Genomic DNA, 7747 nt, shown 5'->3' with positions numbered 1-7747 from the left:
ACATTGCCAAATAGAATGGTGTATAGTATGGATTTAAACCACATTGAATATATGTGAGTGATCGGGTGGTTGTGTTTGAAAAGCATAAAAATAAGGTGTGTTGAAATGTCACTGATAGTGTTTTTGTTCACTGTATTCTTGTATGTGTTTATATAGTGAAAACTAGTAAGAAATTACTTAATATAAAAACACATCCTCAAAAAAATTATCATAAATGAAATGTTTTACAATAATTGCACAGATGAAACACGTAAACATAATTGTTTCTTGAATATTCTTTCAGATCTGTTAATATACCAACGTTATAACGCGTCACCAGCTTAGGGAAACAAAAGAACAGCCTTTGTGGACCATCAGGCGAGACAGCATTAACAGCTTTATCTGATAATACAGGATAATCATTGCTCAGGTAAATTAAGGCTTTCTTGTGTGCTCCTTGTAATAATTTCAGCAATTGGAATAAGTGAAGTGGACAAAAAAGTGAGAACCCATGACGTGATGTTTGAGTCAAAGAGCTGCGTAGGAAAACTAACTAAATGTTGCATTTTATTGATATCATTTTTAGCTCAGCTGTTTTCGGATAAACCTGAGGTATTGTCATAGCCAGCTCTTCGAGCGGCGTCCACCGTGCTAAAACCTTGATATTTTGCTCTACAATCAAAGTGCTTACCTACAACTTTGAATTTAAACTTCATATGAAGATGCATCTTGATGATTTCTACATGCCACACCCATTTTTGGGTCACTTGGTCAAAGGTCAAGGTCAATGTGACCTCTAAAAAAAAAATCTGACCAGCTTTCATTTATTCAAAACTGATCCGCAGCCGAGCGTTGGCATCCGTTATGGGGTGCTCTTTAAAAAAAATTAAATCTTCAATTGGAAATATTTTTGATAGCGATTAGGAAATTTTTATTTTTCTCTTAATTTGGAAAGTGCTGTTTTCCGGTAGTTTATAAAGAAAAAGCTTTAAAGGTCGCTGTATTGTTTATAACCAGTTTTATCTCAGTCTGTGCCTTTTAAGCTAGGCAGTTATAGGGTGCATAGAATTATATTAAATCCATTTCAATAGTTTGAATGTAAACATTAAATATGCAGGCATCTTGGTAGGGATTTAGGAAACTAGTTGCTGTCACTCGTCATCAATCGGCTATGCAAATAAGACCCACACTTAATTTCCAATGTGGTTGAAGATTGGTTAGTTATGTCAGAATAGGATTGTATTGTTAGTGCTATTTTGGGTTTAAGACATCCAGGTTAGCATAGACAGCGTATTTGTTAATACCACAATTGTTTAAATATTAGTACACTTTTTACTGATTTTGGCTTTGTGCTCTGAAAAGCGCAAATCTATTTTATGTTTGTTGCCATTTTTCCAGTTATATTAGGATTCAATAAGATATGATGTAATCAACTTATACATAATAAGTTTATATGCTGATATAACAGCCTTCCATCTACTTTAATTATGTCAAATGATGGATACCTACTTATTATTGTGATTTAGTTAATTAAAACAATCACCAGCTAAGTTTATTGCCATTAGAAATGGTATGTCAACTTAGTGCTATTTGCTTCTTTTAACTGATTGCCTTTCAGATATTAAAAGATTTCTCTCTCAGATTTTGATACAGATATTGGTTACATTTCAGTCACATTAAGTTCGAGTTTGGCAGGAATTGTCGAACCATAAACCCATCTCTCTTGAATGTAGTGTTTGATTATAATTTTTTCATACACTGATAATATTCCTTGAAATAATATTTTTAAATGAAAAGTGTAACAGGTTATTTGTACTTTTTCTCTTTCTCTGTCTTGCAATTATTGTGGAAGTGTGAGCAATTACAGTTCTATATTGAAAGCAACTGATGTATGGTCATTTTCAAGTAAACACAAAATCTTGGTGTTGTTAGCCAGTTAAAAAGGTCCATCCTAAAACATGTTTCAGTTGTTGAATTAGTTTCCGATTAAGATTAACATGAACAGACGAGTGTGTTTCAATAGTGTTCACAGTGCATGGTTTATCAGCAGGTTATCGTTGGCTCAGTGGTGAACTAGCCTGGCTATCTGTAATTAGTTCTGGATCAATATCACCAGAGGCCAGACAAAGGGCCGGCCGTGGATTAAGAGGAATTCAGCATTTGGCTGTTCATTTTAATGGATTTCTTGATTTATAGGTGGAATAGTTTTAATGTTTCTGTTGAATTTTTTAAATTATGAAAATTTATAAATGCAGGATAATAGATAAGATTGTCGATCTTTGCTATGACTTGGTTTTTATGCATATGATTTATTATGCCTTCATAATTATATACCCTTACAAGTTAAACATATTCTTTGGTGGTTAATCAATAAGCTGTAATTAAACTGTAAATTGCCTGACAAATCTGGTTCTAAGTAATACACTAATTTGTTTGCTACAAGGAAAATTGTTATCTTAATTTTATCTTCATGAATCCTGTTTCATGGTTAGTTTAAGGATTGTGAATTGTCAATACTAATAACATCATCATCATGTTGGAGGACAGAAAATAAAGTAACAAAAAGTAGCATGTATAAGCAGCACTTTTGGGAGGCCAGGCTTAATGCATTTGTTTATAGTATTGTCCCAGATAAGCTAGTGCGGTGGTTTATATCCCCTGGAATATGGAATTGGCGTTGTCCATCCGTCAGTCTGTCACAACATTTATTTTTGGAGGGGGATATCAACTCAACGATTTGCCTTTTTGTTTAGAAAAGACCCTTTATGAAATTTTCATCAAAGTTGAAAGTGTTGTCCCAGATTTGCCTGTGCTAATAAAAAAAATGACAATAATCATAATGATTACCGGTAATTTGGCTACATTCTGAATCTAAAATGGTATATTCTTTTTCCCAAATGACTACCTGAAATTCCCAATTAAAGATTTCACTCTCTATGAGTAGAACCTTAGCAAATGTAATCGTAAAAACACATTTTTATTCTCAATTTAAAAGAAATTGTAATTCAAGGGAGAAGTATGATATACAACTTGTTTTTCCTATGCAAAGGGCCTTGTTCCCATTTCCAAAATGTTTAAAAATACACTGATAATAAATAAATAAAACAAAAAAAAAAGCAATTATTAATGTAAACATTTTTTGGGGAAATATTTGATCCTTTTATCAATTTGCATATGGTGTAAACAAATCAGTTATTTCTTGCTGCTACTATTCTGACTAGGATAATTAATTCTATACCCTGTATGTTATAAAGACACTAGCAATTTTCGGAGGATAATTTGTTCTTTACAAGCATTATATAAGAAATATTAGTTTTAACATGTAATAGTTTCCCTGTGTAAAGAGCAGACTGTCATTTCTTCCTCCGTTTATAACCTTCAATAAGATTTCGAGCATGCCTGTAGGCAGGGGTTTTTCAGCACTGTCTGCACCTCAGGAAAACGGAGGCACTCCTAAAGCAAACTGACCCGATCCCAAACCGAAATTATAAAAAAATTCCCAATTTCCAAAAAAAATAAAAAAATTATTATTTATTTTTTTAAATATTTTTTTTTTTAAGAATGAAGTGTCTTATAACTTGTGCGACTAGCCAGTGTTTGTTTTGGTCAAAAATATCTGCTATAAGGTTTTGACTGTTCAGTTCATAAAGAAGACAAAATAACAAATAAAAACAAATTTATTTGTTAAACCACTGAATTATTTAAGCATGATAAATTCACAATTTTTTCCCAAATGAGCCGTTTCATCAAAGCAAAAATTCCCAAAATGGCCAATTTTGTCGATTAAAAAAATTCCCAATTTGGTCAGACTCCTTTTTCCAAAATAGGCAGAAAACCCCCTGGAAGGGTATCCTGTGTGGATGTCATTATGAGATCTTCAATAATTTAATTTGTAGCTTAATTTGAACACTTAAAGCGCTATGAAATCATTTCACTAAGATTCGAAGGACAATTTAAGTGAACATATTTTTTGACAACACTTTGAATATTTTAGATTTTTATGCCCCGGATCAAATTATCAGGGGTATATTGTTTTTGGCCTGTCTGTCTTTCTGTCTGTCTGTCATTCTGTCCCAAAACTTTAACCTTACAGTAAAGTTTTGCAATAACTTGAAATATTGAACATGCAACTTGATATTTGGCATGCATGTGTATCTCACGGAGCTGCACATTTTGAGTGGTGAAAGGTCAAGGTCAAGGTCATCATTCAAGGTCAAAGGTCAAAAATTTAAAACTTTAATATACAGTCCAACCCCTACTTCCGTTCACCCCTCATCGCCGGTCACCCCGTGTATGCGGCCGGTCTGTGCCGCGACCGTCCATAAACACTTTATAATGCACCCCTCTTAAGCGGTAACCCCGTTTCTCCTGCCAGCAGCCAGCAATTTTGCATCCCAAATGTTAAATTCCCCCCATATGAGTGGTCACGCGCAAGTAAGTCAGTCATGTACATTGACAAAATTACACAGACGCAACGGCAAAAAAATCGATACATACTTCCAGTCTGCAGTTTAGGCTCTGTAGTACTAAAGCATGATGTGTGATAAACATTTTGACAGCCAGTTTGCAAATTGCAATTAATTAGGGGCGGATTATCGGGTTATCGGGTTAAAAGCAATATGCGACTGTTTGATCTTTTTGTTTCCGCACGTGCGAATATCACCTATTATTACTGGAAAGGAGATTCTTAATTTATAATTTATTATTTGTAGCTCATACTATTTCAAGCACACATTTATGACAATTATCGGCTAATTAAAAGTTAAAAAGAACAACAAAACTTAACCGAAATCAACTGATCTACATGTTCTCTGTGCTACAAAGTTTTTATCCAAAAATCAATACGCATGCTTTCGAACCATGGGTATGGCGTGACTTTGTACATTGGTGCATAATATTCGCGCGCTTTTGTCGGGACAAAGGAAATACACGATGCTAGAATTTGTAAACGTCTCGTTAACATTAAACAATCGGGAATCGGATTACAAATTATTATTCTCATTTGGGAATAAAACAAAACATTTATATTTGTTTTATATTTACAATGATTTCAATATTAATTTTGATAAAACCCTTTACGCGGCAAAAAAATGTTTTTATAATATTATGCATGAAAAGCACGATTACCAGGAGGATTACACCCGGTTGCTATTATCAGTCTCTTAAGTAACTGGCCACAATTTATCGTGAAGGAGATCACTGTCGGGACCAATTCGTGCGGTAGGTATTCAAAGCCATAAAACTGCAATAAACCGATTAAATTATCGATTTATAGTGACACGGGAGTTATTCACGCATAACTGATTCACAACTGTTCCCATCTTAAGTGCATTGGGGCCATACAACGCGCATTGTGTAAACAATGAATCATGAGAATGATTCTTTTTCATTGACTTGATTCTGATGATGATGATATTAATGATGATTAGAAAGATGAATAGAATATTTTTTGAATGAAAATGTTGTTTTATAGCTGATTTTAGAAAGGAAGAAATAAAATTATTTTAAGTCTCTACATTGTTTAGTACATGTACACATATTTACCATTTTGTTTATACAAAAATTGAACAGTTGGCCATGCACTCATCAACTCCAGAGTCCCTATGACCCAACCCCCTCTTAAGAGGCCACCCGGCTTAAGCAGCCAATTTGGCTGTTTCCCTTGACTGGCTGCTTAAGAGGGGTTGGACTGTAGTAAAGTTTTGCAATAACTTTTGAAATATTGAACATAGCAACTTGATATTTGGCATGCATGTGCATCTCATTGAGCTGCACATTTTGAGTGGTGAAAGGTCAAGGTCATCCTTCAAGGTCAAAGGTAAAAAAAAAGCAGCTCATTAGGGGGCATTGTGTTTCTGACAAACACATCTTTTGTTTTTCTCACTAATAAGTATCACTTATCAGTTTTGCAGAGCTCCAGATAAGGGCCGTACAGCCGAAAATACGGCTTTTTCATGAAGGTTTACACATTTATTTTTATGAACTAGACGTACAATTACAACTTTAATATCCCTTTTACGCATTTACGAAAACATTCTGGCCGTACTGATACGTCCGCGTCAGTGCGCCGTGATTTTTTGGTCTCTATCCTAACGGCGCTTTTTGTTTATTTAAATTACCGAAAAGTTGTAGACTGGGTTCCGATATTATTGTCTATTCTGTCGCGTGATTTCCAGTAACTTGTTAACCCGTCAAAAACAATATGTCTGCGCGCAAGGGAAGGCCGGCTAACTTTCGGTTTAACTTTAAAACAAACACTTTGTTGTTATATAATGGCTACATACGGTCGTCTAACTATCCTGATATTCAATATGTCAACCCAGAAAAAGACATTGTCGCCCCGATATTAAACAATTTGATTGCATCGGTGGCTACTTTGCAGCTTTGACAGTTAACTGCTAAAGCAACATTCTTTTGAAATGAGACAGTGACATTAGTGTTCATTTACTTAGCTTACTAGTTGGCTTGTGTTTTCTTGTCAAGAAAAAATGAAGAAATAGTATTTAGTCATGCATTTTAATGTGTAGTTTTATTTGTATAATAATGCAGAATGGAAAATCTAATAAAGTAACTGTTTAAGAAGCAAAATATATTTATTATAATTGCTGCAAATGTTTCTGTAAAGTCAGTTATACACTCTTCAATATACATGAACACGGGTAGTACAGTACTACCTGTATTTTGGGATATGGTAGGTAGTACAGGTACTTATTGATTTTCAGTGTTACTCCTTTTCTTTCTGTCAGTGGCAGTACTGTTACTAATTTCACAAATCCTTATCTGGAGCTCTGGTTTTGAATATAATTCAGTTTTCACAGTTAATTTGTATTTCTCAACCCGCTATGTGTTCTTAAAATTTGATGAAATGAAAGCAATTGGAAAACAAGTTTAATTTATCAACATTGTTCATGAACTGTTTAATTGTTATGTAATTTTAATGTGTTTTATAAATTAAAATACAGACTTATATTCTTATTTCTAAAAATGGTATGCCATATATTCTCAACAACATCAATATTTTAAATAAATGTATTCATGTCATTATATATATATATATATATATATATATAAATAAACAAACATAATACGAAATTAAATGATGCATACAAGTTATTGGAAATTAACTGTTTTGGTGACTGGAGTTGAATTTGACTCCAAAATTTTATTTTTACTCCAGAATATTTTGCACAGGGTCAATGATCCTCTTAATTTATAGCGTGGTTAACATCCTGTGCTATTCTATTTGTTATGCTATTATTTTTCAGGCTTGAGATGATAAATCATAAGGCTGTTAAGTATTAATCGTACATGTACATGAAAATGGATTTATTGGTCCTTCTATTTATAGTCCCATGCACCCATTGTTTACTTCTGCTGTTATTTATAGTTTACAGAATAAATATTGTATCTGGTTAAGATTTAACACATAAAACTTAAACTGGTTACACAATATATGTAGGAAATGTCTCTAATTAAATTATGCATTTTAATACTGGAAAATGTCAAATAAAAACAGGTCAGTTAGTTGATACTATGTATCCATAAAAGAACCTATTGTTGAAAATACTGTTGTGTAATAAATTGTAAAATGCAACCACTTTAAATGGGATATTTGTGTATCCATTAAAGGCATAATTATTCCTGAAAATAGCAAATGTAACAAGAATTCCAAATGTGATAGATAAACTGTGAATAAATTTTTTTCACTATATAGAACAGATACTGCTGCTTCAACTCCCTTTGTATTTGCACTTAGTTCTAATGTGCA

At 33.2% G+C, this 7747-nt stretch overlaps 1 protein-coding gene across 1 annotated transcript in view; it reads left to right on the top strand.

Annotated features, from left to right (window-relative positions):
- Positions 1-311: 311 nt before the first annotated feature.
- LOC127859788 (uncharacterized) overlaps positions 312-7747 on the top strand; it is a 52300-nt gene continuing 44864 nt past the window's right edge. Inside the window, exon 1 of the mRNA XM_052397294.1 lies at positions 312-409. The gene's annotated coding sequence lies outside the window, so the exon portion shown is untranslated. The remainder of the gene's footprint in view (positions 410-7747) is intronic.

This window comes from Dreissena polymorpha, chromosome 15 (genome assembly GCF_020536995.1).
Source record: "Dreissena polymorpha isolate Duluth1 chromosome 15, UMN_Dpol_1.0, whole genome shotgun sequence".
NCBI classification, from domain to species: domain Eukaryota; kingdom Metazoa; phylum Mollusca; class Bivalvia; order Myida; family Dreissenidae; genus Dreissena; species Dreissena polymorpha.
The sequence above is the reverse complement of the archived record's forward strand: the minus strand, read 5'-3'. Positions and strand labels throughout refer to the sequence as shown.